The sequence below is a fragment of the Maylandia zebra genome, linkage group LG15 (assembly GCF_041146795.1).
Source record: "Maylandia zebra isolate NMK-2024a linkage group LG15, Mzebra_GT3a, whole genome shotgun sequence".
Lineage (NCBI taxonomy): Eukaryota > Metazoa > Chordata > Actinopteri > Cichliformes > Cichlidae > Maylandia > Maylandia zebra.
In genome coordinates, this window is record NC_135181.1 from 24,921,250 (window position 1) to 24,942,086 (window position 20,837).

General features: G+C 41.0%; 1 protein-coding gene across 7 annotated transcripts in view; it reads left to right on the top strand.

The window, feature by feature from the left end:
* The first annotated feature begins 3,308 nt into the window (after positions 1–3,308).
* Positions 3,309–20,837, top strand: part of myo6a (myosin VIa) — a 157,095-nt gene continuing 139,566 nt past the window's right edge. For 4 of the 7 annotated variants that reach the window (XM_076874189.1, XM_076874190.1, XM_076874192.1 and 1 more), the window contains exon 1: positions 3,310–3,529. The gene's annotated coding sequence lies outside the window, so the exon portion shown is untranslated. Of the gene's footprint in view, positions 3,530–20,837 lie in introns of all 7 variants that reach the window. The other 3 variants (XM_076874188.1, XM_076874191.1, XM_076874194.1) reach the window with 2 other exon arrangements.

Sequence of the window (20,837 nt, forward strand, 5' to 3'; positions counted from 1 at the left end):
GTCTTTAAGAAGATAAAACCAGCGCCTGCTTTACTTCCTGGCTTCTTTCCAGAGTTTTTAAATCAAGAGCAGCCACTCAGGCAGGGCTTTCTCCAGCTGCTCTAACAGCCTGAGCTTGTACAGTCTTATTATTTCAAACTTTAAATAAAGCCTCGTAGACTCGAGTCTAGCGTTTCTGACTGACACAGACTGAATACATCACATATAACCTCATCAGATGCTTTTCTGCTCTTACTGATCACTCAAAGCACTTTTCACGCATCTTTTTGTTTTATTCCCTGAAATGCTTCATCCACTTTGCATCCACACCAAACAGACACAGCTGTGGTAGGAAGCCGGAGTACCCGGAGGAGGAAACCCGGGAGACCCCAGGTCTCATCTTGAGATCTACATCAAAGAGAAAAGAAAGCACCACAGGAGATGGCAAATACCATAAATAGACACAAACCACAACAAGAACAAAAACACTTCAAAGAGACACAAAAAACACAAATACACAAAGGATCTACAAAGAGACATCAGTAATGACGAAGACACAAAACTACCAGAAATAGACAAAAAAAAAAAAAAAAGACTCAAGCATCTGCATGCAATGAGTAGGCAAAAATAAGTGTATGCAAAATATTACAGAAGACACAAAACCACGTGAAAGCAGCACACATTTACCTAAACAAATATAAAATGACCATGAAACAACTTTCTACACTTTTAAGAAGACAAAAATAATCTTAAAAGAGAAAAACACCTTGGAATGGACAGAGCAAAAGAAAAGGAAATAAAACGCCTATGTAACAGAGAAACAAGATTGTAGACAAAAACTGTCTCGCAACACACACAAAAATTACCAAAAGACACAAAAATGATAGCAAAAACAACAACGACGACGACAAAACACTCCTATGTGAAACAAACGATTAAAACGCATCACCACAAAAACATATAAAAACAGACACACTACTAAAAGGATTAAAACAAACATAAAAACAAACATATGGAAACGTCATGAAACAATTCGAAGACACAAAACAACAACAACAAAGCAATCCATGCACTGACTGCAAAACAACACAAACCGAGCACAAAGAAATCACCAAACTACGGAAAATGATTACAAAAATAAAACGACGTGAAATACGATGAGGCAAAAATAACCACGAAAAAGATGAAAACATTTTGTGAGAACCGCTGAAGAGACACAAATGTAAGATTTTTTGTGACCAGTGTTTAGAAATAAAAACACTATTTCGTATATTTCTTTTTTTTTTCTTTTTTGTGTAACATTGTCAGTTTTTCTCCGTTTTTATTCAATTATTCTTTTATTGATATAGTGAGAAATTCAGTCCAGAACAAAGAAAACGCGTCACAGAAGATTTTGGCTCATCTTTAAATCACAGACCAACTTTGACTCGAGCGACGAGAAGAGTCCTCTCAGCAAACCAAAGCACAAACTCCACAAGCATCTCAACCACCTGTGACAGCTGAGGCGACATCTGCATCTCACCTGGTGCTTACAGCTTCATTGATATGACCTGATTAATTAATGATCATCTGTATTTTACTGTATTCCATCCGAGAGTCGTGTGCTGTGAGTGTGGCAGCAGACAGATTAGCACCCTTGTTGTCGTCTTTGACATTATCCCTATTAATCCTTCCTCACACACACATCTGAACGTGTAAAGAGTGGAGATGATTTTTCTACAGCCTCTGTGGGACTTCAGATTTATTCGTGTCAGAGCTTCTGCTGATTTTCCTGATTTGTCTCAGATGCTTCTGTGAGTCCCAGTTTGGAGAGTGATTTTACTCATGAAAATGAGCTTCCTGGGAACATGCCAGAAACAATGAAGCGAAAAACTGCAGTTCCTCTAACGGCCACATGAGGCTGATTCTAAAGGCGAGTGCATCCTCACAGAGAGCGTAAAAGCTGGACCAGAGTCACCAGTGCTGTGCTGTACTGCAAATTTGGGTTTTGATCTAGTACCAAGTAAATATCAGGCCAGTACTACCAATAGCTATACTTTAAACTTGTAAAGGCAGCTTATGTACAGGGGAGCAGCGTGTCGTGATTTATGAAATGAATAATTATGAATTTTCTGAACTCATTTTAGTGAGTACTAAATCACTGTAATTTTTACTTTCCACAGTAATTAGTTAGTACAATGAGTAGTTTTCCCTCTTCATAAAATCTCTAACAAGGATGAATAATTATTATGAGCCATCCATTTGGATGCTGCACCTCACTGTAGCTAATTTAAAACACTGAGCTGGACCTCTCATTTGGAGTTATACGACCAGTAGAAACCAGACCAGTGAGTGATGTCACGGTGGCTAAATCCATCTTTAAATACAGGCTGGGGGACCCTCAGGGCTCCGTGTTCAGTCCACTTCTTTTTTACAATGTACACAAACAACAGCAGACTTCCTGCTCAGAACTTTGATTCCTTCCTGGGATCTTATGTTTTTCACACTCTTGTTTAAAACGCAAGGGGTTTTATAATTTATAATGTAGTTTTTTTAATTTTCTGTTATGTATTTGCAAAAAATAAATAATACAGCACCAAAAACATTTTCATTTCCTAAGTCAGACTTTTTATGAGATATTTTAGTTGCTGTGTGAAACCCTGTTACAAATGCACCAGATTTAAAAAATGTTCTTTAATAAACTCTTGGCCACTGGGCTGAAGGTCATCCTCGTATTAAATATTCAATTTCAGATAAAATTTAATAAAAATTACATTTAACAATTTTTCAATGGTTACACATTTTTTTTGTTAATTTTTAGCATTTATTTGCAAATCTTTGCTCAAATTTAAACTTTTACAAAGTCAGCAGATTTGCCCCCCCTCAATCTAAGAGACACATTTGTGATTATTTTATTAAAAATGATATGGGAACCGGGTTAAAATTAGAGTAACAGGATTGCACAAGTTATGCATTCAGCCACGTTAATATATATATATATATATATATATATATATATATATATATATATATATATATATATATATATATTACTTGTATTTGTAGATTAAATGTGACAAAAACCAAACAAAAGAAGGAAAAAGTGGATTTATAACTTATTTTAGAAATGTTTTTCCATAGATTTCTTTTTTTATTTGTTTATTTATTTTTTACAAAGTTTACACAATAAATGTGTGTCTTAGTGTTTATTTTCAAATTAATGGGGAGTGGGGGACAGAAATTGTTGAATATTTTGCTTTTCTTTTTAGCATAAAAAATGAAACTATGATAAAGCCCTCCTCTCCGGACAGCGGCCCCTGCAGGACGGACCCCTCCGCCGGAGATTATTGGCACAGCCAGTGACGTCACGGGGCCAGTTTCCCAGGATTGCTGCGGGAGTCGAAGGCTGCTGGGCGGGGAGAGCGTGGGCCAGGTTGCCGGAGCGGATCATCTGGAGACAACCGGCACTGTGCGGCTAGTACGAGCGCTCCTTTTTCTGGAAATTTCTTTTTTTAAAACCCTGCTTCTGTAAAACAAGCTGAGGAGTCCCGGGAGTTTCCTCTGAGAGCAGGTAGGTCGTACCGGCGTGCACCGGGGAGGTTTTATCTTTACAAGCCTGGGATGTTAGCTAGCTGACGGGCTACAGGAGACGCAGCGTCCCGGTGCTAGCAACAAGCAACCCGGGGAGGCAGTCCAGACACCGGGGACGAAAACCGTCGACACTGGGCTAAAAGCTGGGGGAGGAACTACCGAGTCCACTGGAATTTAGCGCAGTTTTCCCCTAACAGCATCCACCATCTTTATTTTAATTTTTTTTTTTTTTTTTTTTTTTTACAATGAGTTAATATGCTTGGGTTTGTGTAGCTTTGTTGATAAGAGTTGATGCCACACTACCTTCAAAAACCTGGCCATTTAAAGTTTCTGTAACGACCAAAGGAGGGATGTACGAAAATTACAGTCTCCAATGCATATTTCGAATAATTAGGACCCTCTCTTAAATTCGGCTTACACAACAACTGCTGTGCCCCACTTTATTTCAATACAGCTTCCAACTTTTTAATGCGCTGCCATTACCACCCGATGGAGGGGTTCTGGTGGCAGGACTCAGTGTAAGAAGATGAAACAGCAAGATCAAAAAGTTGGATTATTTTCGTGGAAATTTTATACACCTGCCGAATGAAAACAGGTGCCTCTCGGATTATAAAAAACGATGACTCATTGTTCATATCCAGTGTGCGTGCGTGAAAGGCAAGGCGATTCAACATGTCACCTGTTTTGAACGAGGTTCGGCCCGGCGTGAGATCGCGTTAGAACATTTATCACAAGCCTTGTTAGGTTAGAGGGAGGTAAAAGGGGAAAGAGGCTGGCAGTTGAGATGCAGGTTCAGTGGTGCGTACATGACACGGGAGGCTGTGGTGTTGCAGCACCGATATGTCACATCTCACAACACGAGCAGGGCTGCGGCCTGCACAATGCACACTCAGCACACTGCTCCTGAGCCTGGGAGGAATCATCAATGGACATGCTTTGCATAAGAAAAAAAAAAGGCAGAGTGGGCGGTGGGCTCGGTCTTTGTGATATTATTGCTTGAGCGATGATGGAAGATAATGTGGCATCTTCAGGAAAGTCAGGATGCAGAGAGGGAACGAGCCCAGGCTTTGCTCTGGTTTTATCTGTGTTGCATGATTATATAAGAGTACTCAGCTTTTATTGTGCGTTTCCTGAGCTCGTTGTTGTTGGCCTAGAGCTGCTTTGAAATCACTGTTGTGGAAATGATTATGACCCCAAATGCAGAAAACTGTGTGAATTACTCATATTTTATTCGATTTGTGATGCCCCACATTGCATATTTGTTCATGTATGAAGTTTTCAACGCCTCAGGTCCTTTTATAATAGAGCTCTGAGGTTATAGTATGCCTTTAGTTTGGGTGGAGGCCTCTTCAGCAGGAACCTCCTGATTTTCGAAGGGACTTTGACTTTTCTTTTATGGCCAGATTGCTGTATAATTTCATTATGTCACAACAGGAAATGACACTTGTTGTAAAGTGAGTTGCTCTTCCCTTCAGGAAAATGCAGGAAGGTCATTGATCAAGGTCCTCTTGACCACCTCCTGCTTTTAAACATGTCCATTGGAAGACTAGCTTCTTTTTTAGATGTGTAACCAATATCAACAGCTGGATATCACAAAATGTTCTTCAATTAACAACCTCAAAATCAGAAGTTATATACAAGTGTTCTGAAACTGTCCCAGGCCCCTTAGCATCCACAAATCTAGGAAACATTTTGATGGGTGGGTAAGTAGGTAGACGGGTACATATGTAGATAGGTAGGCTGATAGATGATAGATACGTTGGTATGTAGGTAGATTGGTAGGTTGTAGATGGGGTACATAAGTAGATAGATGGATAGGCTGGAATTTATAGATAGATGTATATGTAGATAGCTGGGTAGGTAGACGATAGGTTAGCAGGTATGTGGGTGTAGATGGATAGCTTGGCAGGTAGGCAGATAGATGGTTCGGTTGGTTGGAGGATGGATGGATCATTAAGTTAGTAGGTAGGTAAATTGTTTAATGATTGGTAGATGGATACTGTTTTGTCCCCATGGGGAAGTCTGACTTGGACTCCAAAGCTACAACCCTGAACACATATGGACACACAGCACCAACAGACAGATTTAAATACTAAACAAACAAGAAGGAGACATCACTCAGTCTGGAATTGCTTTGCAGTGCAACCTGTGGTTGTATCAATATATTCTTGGCCAGAAGAAAGGCATTGTTCAACCTGATAGAAAGATCAGTTTGCACTGCTGAGTCTGAATTGTCTGCCTGATGGCAGAAACTCATATTGAGACTACAGAACATGGATCACGCAGTATTCTCTCTTTTTGTGGGTTGAAGACCATTGAAGATGACGATCTTTCTGCAGTTTGAATATGCATGTTAACTATATTCTCAGTGACAAAGGACATTTCTTAAACTGTGACCTGATTACGCATTCTAAAGCAGCCCAATACAACTTAAAGAGATTTTGTTTTTTGTTCAGACGCAGTCTGCCATAACCATTGAGCCAAACATCAGAAAAGCTGTATAGTTCTGCTTCTTCTTTTTTCTAATTGTTCACAGCTTGTCTGTCCCTGTTCAGCTTTCCGTTTGAATTTCTGCTTTTGCTTGTCTGTCAAAGTGCTTTGTTATCTGTGTTCTTCCTAAGGTGCTGTGTAAATAAAGTTATGCCTGGTTATTGGATTAGTTGGATGACATGTTGCTCCCTTCAGCCCTTGCTCTTAAGTAGAAAGAGTCTGTCTGGATAAAGTTGATTTCTGGCTGCAGAGCTTCCATCCTCTGTGCTATGGCTCTTGGTCAAGTGTCTTATTCGCGATAAGCTGTTTATGTGCATCTTTATCCACTTTAAGTTCTCTCGTAGACACGAGGAGGCCGAGGATTCAGGACATGATACGGCTTCGGCGGCAGACTGGGTTTAAATGTTCATGCTGGGTGTAATTTCTGTCAGTAAACACCTCTCGTGCTGTGTTGTGTTTTCCTTGCATTGTCACCCTGTGGAGGAAGCAGTTGGAGAGGTGGGAGGATAGGAAGGAATGAAGTTGTCCTTTGCCCAGTCCAGGAATCCCTGGAATATCCTGAAATGTTTAGAACGTGCAGAATCTGAGGATGTATTAGCCTCGAGTGTAATGAAGTAAGAACACAGGCTGACGCGTCACCATTTGGGCGCTTTGAACTTTTTAACAGCTGTTGGTAAACGGTGCACATATGTTGAAAAGTTGTGCAGATTTACCACCAATCAGACCTTTAAGATAACCTAAGTGTTACGGGAAGCTATTATGTAAAGTTCCATTTATTTTTCCTATAGAAATTTGAGGTACTTCCTTCCTTAAATGTTGTAGGGAACGGAGGGAATTTCTACACTCTGAGCTTATATAAAAGTCTTACCTCACCTCGTCTTACTTCAGATTGTGTTTGGTCAAACTCCAGCATGGCTGTAATTTCTGTTCGGTTTTTGTTTCGGTTGCTTTCTTTTCTTTTTCTGCTCTGTTCTTTTTGCCTCGTCATCACCTCAGCTCTGTGTATTTTACAAATCCGACAGCTTATTTCATGCTTAGAAGTTTGAGGCACAGTCAGAACTCATGTTTGGACAGTTGCTTCACTATAATAACTATAACCTTACTCGTCTAAGGATGCTGACTAGAGATGTACCTGCCACTTACCTAAGTAAGAAAAGCCTCAGGAATCAGTCAAAATGAGCACGATAACAGGCGAGGTTAAACTATGACCATGCTGGTACGCTGCCTGTATCTCAGTGCTGTGTGAACCCGCTGATCACAGCACCCAATAATCGAAACATGCTTTTAAAATTGCTGAAATTTGTGGCAATGTGAGCAAAGCAACGCACCTGCAATTCAGTGTGACAGTGCTTGACATCACCGCATTCGAGGTGAATTGGAGGTGAGAGCGCTGATGCCATCACCTCAAAGTGATGGGTTGCTTTTATAATGCAACAAAGCTGATTGTTAGTTTCCCACAATTAGACTTTCTTTGGCTGGAAAAGCATATTTACTTTGACATTTTTATTTTTTTATTCCTGTGGTCTCATTTTTAAAGCACAGCTGGTCAACACTGGCTCGCCCCGGTCGGTTCCATCTCGTTTCCCACCAGACGGGGTGGTCAGGTCGCTGTTGTGGCGATTTGCGATGTCATTTAGTCTCAAGCCTCTCTTGTCATAGTTGGTCTGACAGTATTGAACTTCACCTGTGCTCCACGTGCTGTTCACTTTATTTCATTAATGCTTCAGTTTCTTTATTGCACTGCCAGATCCAGCAAAGGGAGGATTCCAGTTAAAGAGTTGGAGGAATTGAGAATAAAGCAGTTTGTAGTTCATAGTGTTTCTGACAGGCGAGGTCGTTCAAAGTTAGCTGTTTGTCAGAAAACTGTGCATTTTTTTACTTATTCCTTTCAGAGAGATTAGGTGCTAAAAATATGATCGAACTCTGTGGAAGACCCTGTGTCTACTGTCTCTACTGTGTCTGCTGTTTATACTGTGCGGCGGGCACATATCCTGACTCCGGACCTGCTCACTGATTGGCTCAGATAACACTCCAAAAGCCACGTTACAAACAAACAGGACTTCCCGAACCATGACAAACCTCTTCAGCCTGCAGCAGCAGCTGATGATGATGGAGCAGCAGAGTTCATGCATATCTTGTTTCTGATGGAGATATATTAATGGTGGTGGTAGCGGCAGTGGTGGGACTCCACTACCTTCCATCAGCCTTTGTAATAAAGGGAATATGAGCTGAATTAGTCAGGCCACACCGAGCAGACCACATCGCTTGTTGATGATGATGAAGAGTGTCGGCTTACACGCCGTCTGCCTTGCCCCAGGGTTGGGTTGTTTTTTTTTTTTTTTTGTTGGTTTTTTTTTTGAGTCTCTGTGGGACCTAAAACGTGCTGTTATGTGACTGTTATGTGTTTTGATGAATCACACAAGCGAAGCAGGAGTTGTAAACAGAAGCCTCGTGGACTTGTTTTCCTCGGAGCTAACAACAACCCCGTTTCTGGATCTTTTAAGATAAGAACCCTAAAGCTGAGAGCTAAAGTAGATAAAATGAATTCAGTAATGCAAAATAAACAGAACAAATGGCTCCCAATTCTTGTACCGACTCTAGCAAAGCAGACAAAATGAGAAAAGATCTTCTTTCTTTTTTTTCTTTTTCAAACATAACAGCTGGCTATCAGATGTCAGCATCTGTCTCTTGATATACCCATGAACCTTTGCTTTTTAGGTTGTTTCCTGCAGTTGGGTCAGATTTCCTTCCGACTCCAAAAACTTCAAAAGCTTCAACATTTGCCTGCTCTTCTTTGTGTAATTTTAAAAGGAAATTCTGGTTTAGTTCAAAATATAGGGCTGTGCGATATGACCAAAATCTCATATCCCGATATAAGAATTCTATTGTCCGATAACGATATAAATCACAAAAATGTAACATTTTCTGTAAATTCTGTGAATCTTGGGCAGCTTGACTTGCGGGAAGTGTTTCCAGCTGCGCGTCATGTACCTGGAGTTGAGTTTTTAACTGATGCATGAAACTACACATTTTTAGACATAAGTTGTAAAGGCCGCCGTTTTCTTTGCCAGTATTTATTACATGGCGTGCTGCGGGGAAAAGCCTGTTCTAACGTTTGAGTCTAAGGTTTATTTTTTTAGCACCTGGCGGCTCTTTTTTTACTTCTCATCCGTAAATAATCTGCTCTTTCACATGATTCAGTTTATTTTGAGAAGTCTCAACAGCATCTTGAGCTTTATTGTGAAAGGTTTATGTGGAACATAAACAAGCGGACACGCGAGGGTTTTACCGTCGTTGTTGCTAACCACAAGCATAAAACAGGCGCTTGTCCGTCTGTAGTGTGGTTATATAAAATATAAGAGAAAGAGAGAACTTAAAAAATAATGATTATATTTCATACATGAACAAATAAAATGACTCTATTGCCGTTTCCTACATATGCCAGGTCTCTAATTTGACCAAAAAAATGGGTTTTAAGTGTTGTTTGTATTTTCTTGGTCATTACATACAGTAAATACAACATTATCCATTGCATGTTAGCTCCAGTAGTGGACTGGCTCCTTTTTGACCTGATCTTCTTTATTCCCGTTGGTTCTGATCTGTTGGAGGTGCAGAAGGTCCCTCCTGACTCATATCTGTGGTGCTGATGATGACACCCAATCATGGGTGCACCATGTGTTATGTAGGGGGCTCTTTGAACTCACATGGAATCAGAAAGCAAGATATGTAAATTCTGAAAACACAAAAAAGGTAATCACATGCTCATTTTTTATTTTTGTTTTTTCGAGTAATGAAATGTAGTGAGGTGCGTTTAAGAACCAGAGCTGTGGCTAATTTCTAAACCAGTTTAATCACAAGTTAATATATATGTTAGTCAGCTTTATCTGACTCACCTTTGAGCAAACTCTTGGCAACAGTGGGAAGGACAAACTCTGTTTTAAACATTTCACAATAAAAGCCTCACAAATAAATGATGGTTTTTTTTTGTTTGTTTGTTTGTTTGTTTTTTAAACTAAAAAAAAATGTGTACAGGAGATATTGAATCGATATAAACCAGTAAATTTAACAGAGTATTAAAATACCAAATAGGGTGAGAAGTAAAAATAAAAGGCAGGTTGTGATAAATAAAGAATGGTGACAAGAGTTCATGTTTACTTGTTGAAACATGAACAAACAAGGTGACAGAGATGTAAAACTCAAATTAAAGCGTTAAATATCATTAAAACTGCCTTTATTAGCTCATTTGCAGTGAATACTGCTCAATGATTGGCGATTTTCTGCAGGATTAAAGCTAAAAACAATTTATTCTGTTTCCTCACAGAGTGTCGGAGGATGGTGCCGACGCTCCATGTTGTACTTTTATGTCAGGACAAACTATTTTTAATTTTTAGTTTATTTTAGACATGTTTATTTTTAGCGGCTGCCGTCGGCTTTAATCGCCTGTACTCTCAGTCGCTCTCTTCCTTCCTCTCTCTCCGTGGCTCAGCTGTGACTGAAACGCTGTGTCATGTGTCAACATGCAAATGCACCCGGGCCATCAGCACGCCATTATGGTAGTGGGGGCTGTAACCACAGCAACAGCGAGGGCAGCCATTTGTCTGCTGATGGTGACCTTTGAATACGAAGGCCTTTCTGGTAACGGAGGCCTTTTCTCCGCTCTGACAGGCAGCTCTGATGTTTGAATTCTGGGTATTTTTCCAGGGAGGCTGGCTGCTTTGACATGTTACTGTGTTTTAAGCACACAGCTGGTGTTGTCGGATATTATTAAGCTTTAAAGGAATCTGTTGAAAGCGATGGATTGTAAAAAGCTGAGCACGTTTTTCTTCTTGCTGTCAGTACTCAAGAGTATTGCTGTTGACTTGAGCACGGAGAGCAGAGGTGTATGTGTGCACTGTTTCTTCCTCTGATGCGGCATTTCCTTGCTCTGGTTTTTCACACTGCTCATGAGGTTTGTGTGGCTCCACTCCAGGAGGACTTTGACCTGAATTAATCCGCCTCTCTTTAGCACTTAAATATCTAAATGACTCAGGAATACTGGCGCTCGCTGTTGCCAGGGTTTCACAGCGCTGGACCTTGTACTTCTAACTGCTGCTTTTGGGTCCGTTTTCGGATGTAATGTAAACTTTAAAGCTGCATCTGAGTGAATGTGAAGCTTTTTTTCGTTTTTTTTTTTTTTGTCTTCCTCTTTTGACTGCTCCCTTTAGGGGTTACCACAGTGGACCATCTGCTTCTGTTTCACGCTGTTTAACCCTTTGCATGTCCTACTTCACCACATCCACGAATCTCCTCTGAGGTCTTTTGGTTAGTGTCACAGAATTTAAAGATGAGGCCTCGTTTGCCTCTTATTGAATCCTGTGGACAGATTTAAATAAGAAACCATAGAAATAAATTTATAACAAGGACAAAAACAGAAAAATAAAAAACATTGGTGCAGCTGTTTTTTATTTTGTTAGCCAAGATTAGCTTGAAGGGAGTCTGTTTTACCTGGTGTTGCCTGTGGAGGTCAAACAGAAGTATGGCCAGTGTTGGGGCCAAACTGGGGCAGTAATGGGAGGGCGTTACATTTATGTAAGGACCTGCATTTGGGTTTGTTTTTTTTTTTGTTTTTTGTTGGGGTTTTTTTAGCTAATGCTAGCTTGCCCATTGACACAGAGAAACTGCGCAATCTCCTATGTCAGAAAATAATGACGTGGTTTAGGTCGGCTCGTTAAACCAATCTCCTGGAGTTTTACGAGAACCGATTGGTTTCAAATAAGGTTTATGGTCGAATTTTAGCCAACATTTCTGAGTAAATGCAAATTTGTTGAGTGTTTCTTATTGTTAAAGTTGGTTGATGTCATCTTTTGTTTTATATATATATATCTATATCTATATCTATATATATATATATATATATATATATATATATATATATAGATAGATAGATAGATAGATAGATAGATAGATAGATAGATAGATAGATATAAAAAAAAAAAAAAAGAAAAAATAAAATTTTTGGGCCTTTTTGTGGCTTTATTTTTGACAGGGACAGTGAAGCCTGACAGGAAAGTGGAGGAAAGAAAGAGGGGAAGACAAGTGGCAAAGGACTTGAACCCGGGCCGGCTGCTCTCAGCCGTGTGGGATATGGTCGCCTGCTCATTCCAGTGAGCTAACCCGACGTCCAGCTTGATGTTATCTTATCTATAGCATGGACAAATTGACTGTCATTAAATAAACTGAATTTAATTAAAAACCTGGGCCCGTATCCCTAAAGAATCTTTGTGCAAAAAGTGGCTCCTAGCGGCCAAATTCTAAGAAAATTCTCAGAGTCATGACGTTTTCTTAGAATTTCCCCTAAAAGTGACACGACAATCCCAGTTAATATAAAAGCTATTCCTCAAGATTCCTAGCGCTTAAAAGGGCTCCTAAGGCGAGATCTGCTAAGAGCAGGGAAGAGGACTTTTAGTGGCTTAGGAGTTCCCCTAAGCAGCTGCACAAAATGGCCAACAGAAGAGGCAGGAGAGATGTCCTGCAAACACTGGATGACAGGGAATTATTGAGATGCTACAGATTGGATCGTGCAGGAATCATGTTTGTGGTGGATCTCCTTAGAGATGCAATTACTTCACCAACTCGACGCCACAACGCTATTACACCGGAGACGAAAGTAATCACAACCCCGAGGTATTTGGCAACCGGGAAAATGCAACAATGCAGCAGTGATGACTTGGGTCTGCAATCACAGACATTGCTAAAAGCTGAGCCGTGTTACCCTCGTTAAGACCACACTGGACTTGTAACGTTGTGATTTCTACTTCATTAAGGACAGCCTCTTGAGATAGGCCATCTTGTTTTCAACGGGGTCCATATGGGAGTGAAAGTACAAAATATGCCAGCTAGGATATTAATATGAGCAAATAAGACACGAATCATTATTTGAACAGGGTGTAATGAGTTTAAGTTTTCACATATTTTAGATTCTAATGGCTATAACCCCTACAGCTTACTATTCATTTTCCAGATATTTTCTTGAATGTGAAATATTATTTACAATTACAGTCAGCATAAGATTAGAGTATATAATATGTTTATTGATTTGAGGGTACATCCTTTGCTCATTATCACCAAAAGCTCATTTCCATCAAACTTGTAGGATCAACCAATCACGGCTTTTGAAATGATGACTCATACCTAGCAACGGGGTCAACCACACCTCCTCACTAAGATAGGATTTTCCATCCATTCCTTGCTCAGAGTTCACTGAAAATGTTCTGGAATCACTTCTAAGCTAAAACTCCTGGCAAGGAATTTTTAGGTTAAGTTAGGAGCTCTCTGAGAGGATTCTCAGAATCTTTAGGGATACGGGCCCTGGAGTTTAGGTTTAGGCACGCATCAGTGTACGTGATGTTGACTTTATGGGGTTTTTTGTTTGTTTTTTACATGATGTCAATTCTGAATATAACAATGACTCACAGTAAGCTAATAGCACGCACAAGCTCCTGTGGCATGTTGAGATGACAGTAGCACACAAACCTGTAATTTTTTTATTCATATTTTACATTTTGTAAACCCATATTTAATACAAGTTGTTAATTTTTGGGTTGTTAACATAAAGAGTGAAGTACTGTTGGAAAATACTACAGCTGGCTGTTGTTGGACTCACTGTGGCTGATTGGAAAATTTCGTCATTGTGGTTTGAAGGCCACTAAACATTTATTTCTGAGAGATCAGATTAATTTTGTGTTGACCAGCTGATCAATTATTCCACCAATAGTTCCAGTTGTAGCTGGGCACAAGTGGCAGACTCAAAGTTCGGGGCCAGAGTCAAGCGGGGTCCCATGGTTCGGGCCCAGTTTAGTACTGGTAACGGCGTCACAGCCTTTATTCCTCTCTGTTTCCTGCTCGTTATATTTAGCCGATACGGGTGCACAGCCAGCTCTCCAATGGCCCTCCACACTTTGTTGCTATGAGATGTGTTATGTAACTGTACGTCGTCCACACTCAGGAAAAAACAGTTTTCAGGTGGGGTTTTTTTTCTTAATGTGAACACATATGAGTATGTGTGTTTATGTTCCAGGATGCTCTTGGCTAAATAAGCTGATGCAGCTCTTGTCTTTTGGTCCTCGTTGTCTCAGAGTCTCTGTGGAGCCGGGCACTTCCTGTCCTTTTATTTTTTTTTTAAATGTGAGTCGTTTGCCTGATATCACCGTCTGTCAGCCCCATTCAATAATCTGCAGTCAGGAAGTGACAGCATGGAGGAAAAGACTGCTGGACAGGTCATAGAAGTGTTTCAGAGTGACAGGAAGCACACTCAAGAGTCACTTAGAGTATTTTATCTGTTGGGACAATTTCTGGAAGTCAAAGAGTGCTCCAGTTGTGGGTTTCATGACTACAGAGACTTCCATGATAAGATACTGCTATTGACATTTTGAGTCGGGCTGCAGTTTCCATGTTTATGTTGTTCTTAATTAGGATTTAAAACAATAAAAAAAGTTTTTAGCAGGTTTGGTGAAGTAAAGGCAACTAAGACTACTAGAACAGCTACCCTGAGGTACCCCTGAGCAAAGTACCATCCCATTGAGCTTAGGATAGATCAAGGGTAGTTAAAACCAGGCCAAATGCAGTGAATCATTTGAGGTAAGTCACTTATCAGTTAGAATCCAGATGGCCTTCTTTTAACATGTGGACTAAACTACCCTGACATCACGTTTTGGATTGTGGACATTTGTGGAAAGTTGATTCTGTTTATCTGGAAATAACATTTTTACTGGAAGAAACATTTAGTTACTTGTCCAGGTGACTTCAGCCTAGTTTGGCGTTTGGCCATGGCCATCTTCTTAGAGCCAAAAATGACAATAGAGGGTTGGATTTGATGGATGCTGCTAATCTATTTGGTAACATCCAAAAAGTTGATTTTGTTCATCTGGACGAAGCATTTTCAGTGGGAGAAATGTTTCATCATCCAAGTGACTTCTTCAGTCTCAGCTGATTGCAGGTTTCCACAACCTTATAAAGAGTACACTTGCACAATGACTATGATAGCCCGCTGATCAGTGGTTGTTGATCAGTGCGGATTGGCTTTAGTATTTTCAGGGCTGTCACTGCTCAGAGCGAGTCGGCTCTTTGACTAATGTACCACCTTTTAGCTTCTTGTGACACTTTTTATTGGGGTTAGACTTCAACTTGAGGAGGATGACTCCTGTCAATCTTTAATCTGGATTACAAACTGTTCATAAAAGATCAGCACTTCAGAAAGCCCAGACGTCGGCTGAAATTGCAAAGAAGCAGCGTCCGAGCAGGTCATGCAAGGGACAGATATGCTCTTTGAGACCAACTGTAATGTTTCTGAGTTTTAAAAATAGGATAACAGAGTATTCCTGATATTCCTGAACATTTTTGGATGGTTGAATTTGTTCATTTAAGATATTTTTACTGAGGAAGAGGATTTACTTCTTGAACAATAAAGTTCACTGCCTGAGCGTGCTGTACTACAGCAGCAGTCTATTAGGGGTGTGTCTCTAATTTATGTCACAGTGTAGAGGCAGAGCACAGGATCAGATAAAAGTACTGTATGTGAACCAATACAAATACTAGTTTTTATTCACTAAACTGAATAGTTTCTGTGTGTTTGTGTGTGTATCACCACCTTTGTGAGGACAAGTTTCAGTTTAATTGTCTGTAGTCAGGACCTTTCTGCAGACTGAGGACCACTTCAAGGGATTGTCTCACACCTTGTTTTAAGGTTTGATTTGAGATTAAGAAGTGCAAAGTTGTGTGTGTGTGTGTGTGTGTGTGTGTGTGTGTGTGTGTGTGTGTGTGTGTGTGTGTGTGTGTGTGTGTGCGTGGGGTTACCAACTTTGTGAGGACCTGGTTCAGTTTTAATCCACTGCAGTAAGGACTATTTCAAAAGACTGTTTCAGACTGTTTAAATGTTTGATTTGGTTTAAGAAATGTAAACTGCAGAAACACACACACACAGTGTGTGTGTGTGTGTGTGTGTGTTGACCTATATTACCACCTTTGTGAGGACTCGGTTCAGTTTTAATTGCCTATAGTGAGAACTTTTGTGTGGTCGGTGAGGACCGCTTCAGAAGAGGTTTTCAGACATTGTTTTAAGGTTTGGCTTGGGATTAAGAAATTGAAAGTACAGAAGTACGTGTGTGTGTGTGTGTGTGTGTGTGTGTGTGTGTGTGTGTGTCAGGGAAGGTCACGTTACTTTCTGAAAGGACTCACCTGCTGACACGCCCTTTTCAGACCAATGTTTCTTGTGGGTGCGGCTGCAGCCGGTGAACTGCTTCAAAGAATGCTGGGTAACTTTCATGTGTGACTTTTTAAATAAACAAAACTTAACACAAGAAGAAAGTTTAGATCACATCCGGATTGGTTTGATCAGTTAGTGCGAGATAGCTTTGGTGTTTGATTTAGGCAGCAGAAAGTGGAAAGATGGCTGTGCACGAATGATTGTTTGGTTTCCTTTTAACCACTGAATAATAGAAAAATCAGCGAAGGTCTTTCACCTGATTAGCTGATTTAACCTTGGCTACTTCAGGCTCAAAGTTTTGTACATCTTTGAGCCCTCATACCTGTGTTACCCACATTAAATTAAATATTGCCAATACCAAATAAATATTGCAAACAGTCCAAAGACAGAACTGTTTTTTGTTTAGCTTTTTCAATGAGCATCAGTGTCATTAATTATGTTGTGGTCTCAATTGCAAAATTGCACCAATTTAAGTCTCTGATGTACAGGAAGAGGTCATATCACCATCAGGTGTAGGTGACTGATTTGACTACGTTATAGTATATTTTCTGAGACCCTCTGTGGGGGGGACAAAAGGATTGATTGCCCAAAGAGACTAAAAATCAGTTCAATAACCATTTAAAAACTCCTTTAGTGATACTATTACACAGAAGCAATGCACGACAGGTTTTCAAAGTTGCCAGAAGTGGGTCATTTAGATATCCCTGGGAAGGACACTGAAAATCAGAGAGTGTATGTGTGTGTGAATGGGAGACAAAAGCACTAAGACATAGATCAACAGTGAATGAGTGTGAAAGTGCTTTGAGCATCTAATTGTTTTTAGACTAACAATGATCTAATCCTTGTTATGTGAAACAGACTATCCTGCATCACATTAATCTATGAGCTAAGTTAAGACTGGTCTAACCCCACAGACCAGTCTAAACTATCTCTGTAAAACTGCTCCCACGCTTTGTTGCTCTTACTAATCAGCAGCCTTAAAAATACATAAGAAGATGTGAGTGAGCTGATAATGTTGCATCACGTCCTCAGAAGCGATGTCGTGCTGCAGTTTTATGGAGGAGGAAATGTGATGCTCGTTAGCAGAAAACCCTCACGGCTGCCCGTAAAGACACCCCGACGAAGGCCGTTATCAGCTGTGCAAAGTTCAGCGGCGCTGTGAGAAGGCGAAACACGGCATCATTTTCTGCACAGTTAGAGAACAGCCCGAGCCCATCAGCTGGTGTTAATCATCTCCCAGAGAGGAAAATGGCAACAGGACGAGCTGAAAAAGTTAGCAATCAGGAGCCCTTACTTCATGTCATGGAGAAAACGGCGTGTAGGAATAACCATAATCTAATGTTCGCTTGAATCGCTTTCACAATTCTGCCAGCCTAAAAATATACACATATTGTCTATTATGGTGGCTTATGCTGATTAACCTTTGTCCATGTCCATATAAGCCGGTGGGTCAGACTTTTACTGGCCCACATAAAACTCAGTTTAATTAATAAAAGTACTGCTACCTATAAGAAAGTATTTATTATGGAGACTTGAGTTTCTGAGTTTATATTAAAAACCTAACTCTATTGGAGTAAATGCTGAGCCATACTGTTTAGCAGTCTCTAGGTGATCGGGGCTTTTATGTTAAAGCCTCTAACAGCCCTGCTTGTTTCATAGTACGGAGCTCTGCTGCTGATGTCTAAAAGCTGTTTGGATTGTTTTTTATCACGACTCTTTAAACGGTGCAACTGGATAATTAGCAGTAGTTTCCCTTCATTGCTGGTCGATGGGGCAGCAGTCTAAACAGACCTCCCTCTCCTCAGCCTCCACCTCCAGCTCTTCTGTGGTGTAGGTGTTCCCAAACCAGCTGAGAGACATAATCTCTCCAGCATGTCCAGCATCTCCTCCCAGTTGGGGATGGATGAAACGCCTCACAGAGGACATGTCCAGGAGTCGTCCTGTTCAGAGCTGATGCAGATTCATGACTGTACGCTTCCTGTAACTACCCACAGCTCATGGGCGAGGGTGGGGACGTAGATGGGCTGCTAAATCAACAGTTTCACCTTGACTCTCAGCTTTCTCTTTACCACAGTATACAAGGTCAAATGAAGCTAAACAATGGCTGTTCAACTTTATGTGCACACTTCCATAATATTTGCTTCATATGTGGTTCACTGTGCTTTGAAGAATACCTCACAGGGAATGTTATTGGCTCTTCAGTAGGAAAGGTTTTCATTTTGGCTGTTTGTATCCACAGATTTCCAGCATCTTCCCTGGAAGTTTCAAATAAAGAATCTATCATGGTGTAGTTGTATCTCCTCCCCTCTGTTGTTGTCAGTCTGCCCTCGGGGGGTTCTCTGAATTCATCGCAGGCTCTGCGCTCACCACGTGACCTGGCCGAGCGGTCCTGACAGCGAGCTCTCAGTTAGCAACGACGCAGATCCAACAATCAGCTGTTTGTCGGCTCGGCGCAGAGTGGGTCGGCACACATACGACCGCAGGTCGATTCGAACAGTGCTTCCTCTGCTGCCGTGAAGAGCGGCGTCCTCAGAGCCACAGCTGCTGCAGCGCGAGCTCAGCCACTCATTTCTGACCACTCCACCGAATAAAAGACCGACTTTAACGCTACTGTAAGGTGGCTTACGACACACTATGTGCAGATGTTTCAGAGCATGGTTTTTAGATTGATCTTTAAATGTATTCATTGTTCTCTTTATTTGTGAGGGAGGGACTGAGAAAGCATTTTTGATTTTACACTTCAAATCATGTAACGCTAAACCCGACTTCTCCAAAACTGAGATTAAAAATCGAGAAACCAGCCCCAAATAGCCAGCGTACAGCCTCCAGTGCAGCATAAACCTAAAGCATCTCCTTCATGTGTGGGTGTGTGAGCTTGGTTAGCGAGCTTTATTTACCTGCCGGGACACTACTGCACGGCTCGGGTGGAGCTCCTACTACACCTGTGTGACCAATGAATCATTGCTGGGGTGAGGAGAGAGATCTTTCACACAGTAAATGAATTTTCTTAATTTCTAGGAGTCGAGGCCTTTCCTTGCCAGCCAAAAGATATACTCTCTCCAGGGTGTCATGGCAGGGGCCTTGGTCTGGTTGAAGAGGCCACTTTGGGGTGGCACCTTAGGGAGGCATCCCGGTCAGATGCTTAAACCACTTCTTCGGTTGGGTGCTTTCTGAGCCCCTCCTGAGTGAATGGGCTCCTCACGCAATGTTTTATAACATTTTATCCACAGCAAAATGTCTTCTTACCAAAGAAACAACAGAAGTGGTCACAGATGATCACAAGTAAACCTTCCCATCAGTTGGGTTGGGCGATTGGACCAACTACGTCAGTGGGTTTTCTTTAAACTTTATTTTGCTAATGACTTTGCCTCGTGAGAGTTAAAAAAAACGGACACATCCAGGAATGCAGAGCAGAGATCGCCAGCTGTGCTCTAAAGGTGCCCTCACACCCAGTTTGGCCCCTGGCATTGTCGAGTGTTCAGCCTTTGGGGTCTGTAACACAGTGCAGCTCTGATTTGTTGCTAATGTGGCTGCATAAAGCTGAAACGAACCAGAAGCACAAATACCACAAAGGCGCACGTCTCAATAGGGCAAAGAAAACAGTCTGTGGACTAAAAATACCTCCTGCTATGATGTGACTCAGGTCTCACAACGAGACTCGGCTGACAGACCTAATCAAACGCTTTTTGCATCACAGGGGAAACCAAAAAAATCTACTTCAGCTCCACTCAACCACGCTCGTCTGCTTCAAAGCAGCTGCACACTGGAAAGAGAAGTTTTCACAACCTTTATTTACGCCCCAATGATTCAGACACCCCTACTGCCACCAGTGTAGTCCAACATCCTCTCTGGTGCCCACATTGAAACCGGTGGCATGGTGGTAACTCCACCCTTTACTTTGTCCTGCATCAGGATGTTTTTCCAGTCATTTAACCACGAAGAGCTGGTCTGTTGTTTGACATCATATCACGTTCTCCCGCTTTTATTCATTATTCAGATGAGCAAACAACTGGCTGCTCTTTTACCATCGGCATGTTTGAATATGCAAACTCTGAAAGATGTTCAGCTTGTAAGCAAATACTGAACCTCTTTGTTGTGGAAGTTGAAAGGCTGAGGAGCAGGTGTGTCAGCCTCCTCACTGGAGACTGGAATAAAGGGAAACGACGCTTCTTTGATCAAATGAGGTGATTCGGACGTATTTAATAATGTGGGTATAAAGTTTCCGACCTTGGAAACCGTAACCTCAAACTACTAAGTCACTGCACTTCTTCGAAATAGCCGTGGGACGTTTATGTTTGTTATGCTAAAATAATGGTCAGGACGCCATGGTGGTAAAATCCATTTTTCTGAGCGTGTGTTTAAACATTAAAGAGCACCTTTTGTTTTTGGTAAATATAGCATCCACAAATGATAAGTATTTTCCATAGCAGGCATTAATGTAATGTAGTGGTAATCATTCATATGCTGATGGTGGCTTCTGTTAGTCATGGAGCTGCTAATGGGCTCGTCTGCTGATGTTTAAGGATGTTTTCCTTTTTAATTCATGTTTTTATAATAA